The following is a 2,615-nucleotide window of genomic DNA, read 5'->3' on the forward strand; positions in this document are numbered from 1 at the left end:
ATTTAAAAGATATTGGCAATAATCTAAGTGATCTCCAAATTTATCGTGGTGAGAAAATACTGAATTTGATATATTTTTGTTAAACTTTGTACAACTAAATCTAGACTTCTACCGGACCGATTTGGTTACTTACTGGGTCGTTGGAAAGCCTAATTTGTGTAGATTTGCAAATAATTATGAAAGTTTGATTTTATTAGTTATTTAAGGTAAAAAAATAAAAAATAAAAATAATACATTTAAAACTCCTTTTATTACAGGTTTATATTTTCAATTTTATATTTGTAGCCAACTTTAGGCTGCCTTTATTGAGTATATTCGAGAAATTCATAATAGTAATTTGTAGGAAATTTTATTCTCTTTCAGAATATCACCTTCCACTTTGGTCGATTTCCTCGCCGTTTCAAAGTTATTTGCAAAAACGTTAAGCAACCTCCAGGTTTATAGTAGTGAGAAAATACTGAATTAAAGATGTTGTTGTTAAACTTTGTACAATTAAATCTACAGTTCTACTGAACCGATTTGATTAATTAATAGGTCATTGGATTGCCTGATTTGTGAATATTTGCAAATAATTATGAAAGTACTGTTGAGGTTGCAAGCAAGATCGTTTGGCTATAAATCGATGATAAATAACTCCATTTTTTTAACAATTTGTGATGGTCGTGATTTAGCTGCGTACTTTAATGAAATGGAAGCTGGTATTTCAATGAGGGTTCTTAGGTCAAAACAAATAGAGTAACGTAATTAGAATTAAGTAAATGTATCTAAAACTTAATTCCAAATCCAAGATATAATCAAATTTATATTTTCTGATTGAGCGATACAGTATCTTGAACTTAACTGATTAAAACTATCAATATCTCAAGTGAAAGCCTTTGAAGTATTTTAAGACCAAGACATATAAAATAACCTAAATAATAGAGGTACGTATCATTGATTGCAGATAGGTACTATAACTATTGTATTTATTGTTGATTCGTGATTCAGCAGTGTGCTTTAGGTAGTCCGATCTTAATAATCAATAGCTCAAATGAAAGCTGGTATTTCACTTAAGGTGTTTAGACCAAAATGTATAATGCAATTATAACTGCTGGAATACATCTTTAATTGGAGGGAAAACAAATTCTTTCGTCGATTAATACATTAGATAAATTAATGATGATGCTTGATGACAAATATGTGCTTGCATAGCTTTATTTTAAGACCAAAATTATGAAAATCGGGCAGGTAGAAGAGCCCTCCTGTAAACCATCGCCCGCTTGCGAAACATTGCGAAAAACCAAAATTTAACTCCCATAAGAAATGTACAGGGAGGCAGTTTGTGCATAACTCGAAATATACGTCAAAATGAATGCCGATGCTTGATAGTAAATCTGCGCAACGTCCCACACCTTTAGTTTAAGGCCTAAATTATGAAAATCGGTCGGGTAGAAGAGCTAACCCGCCTCGGAAAAGAAAAACAAATTATTTTTATAGATGGCAATAATTGGTTTACCAGTATGCATAATCTAATCATACGAAACATGTGTTAATAATTCAACAGCTTATTGTTATCTAATTAATTTTTCTTTGATAAAATGTTGTTGTTAACAATTTGCATTTATGTTTAAAGTGTGTTTCTTATGTTAAATGTGTGATTCTAATGTTATGTGCTTAAACTGTACCATTAATATTAGTGAGTAAAGTGGTGTATGGATTTCATAACCATTACTTTACTAGAGACCGTTGTATTTAACCACAACGGGCACTGTTGCTAGTAACTTAATAAGTTAGTGATTCAATTCAACCTAATTTTTTGATGCAAGTTAGGCCTGTCTAACATTAATTAAAGACATAAAATATCACCTGCAGTTTCAGACCAATTGGCTGCACTTTAGTTTGCGTACTACACTCATTTGAATGAAAAATATGGATATATAGCCTAGATTATTTGATGTATCAATTATTTCATTCAGTTAGCCAAGTAGCCTAGTTAACTTAGTTCAGGTTACCTAATCTAACCAACCAAACTTGATAGGGCCTATATAGAATGAAATAATCGATATATCCATTCCAATGAGTGTAGGACGTGCCTAAACTAAATTGCAGCCGCTTTTTATCGTAGTACTTGCAACAAAAAAGGTAGTAGCCTAAATTAGTTAGCCTATACCATTGACTATTGGATACAGAAGTTGTATCAACACAGTCAAAAGGTTATACTCTTTGGCCACTACTCCGGCTCCGGTATTCTTAATTTTGTTCTAGGCTTACCCATTAAGTTTACCCAGACTTGAATAGAAAATAAATAATAATAACTTAATAACAGTTACTATGATATTATTGATATATAAGTTACTATGATATTGATGGCTCAAATCCAAATGTAAACTTAGCCATAACCAACCTAAACAATCTATCCAAACCAACCTCCTTTCTTAAATCTTAATTTTAAATTGCATACTAAGTTAGGATGAAGGATGTGATGTAGGCTACATGCAACATAGGATTGGAAATTGGAGTTTAGAATTTTTATCTTAACAAAAATAAAATTACATCCAACAACTAAATTAAATAAAAGACAAAGAGACTTTAGCCGACAACGGCGAGACAACCCTCTTCACTTCCGTGGGGTGTCA

The sequence above is a fragment of the Macrosteles quadrilineatus genome, unplaced genomic scaffold (assembly GCF_028750875.1).
Source record: "Macrosteles quadrilineatus isolate MER2022 unplaced genomic scaffold, UCM_ALF_1.0 Scaffold_2__2_contigs__length_208266976, whole genome shotgun sequence".
NCBI classification, from domain to species: domain Eukaryota; kingdom Metazoa; phylum Arthropoda; class Insecta; order Hemiptera; family Cicadellidae; genus Macrosteles; species Macrosteles quadrilineatus.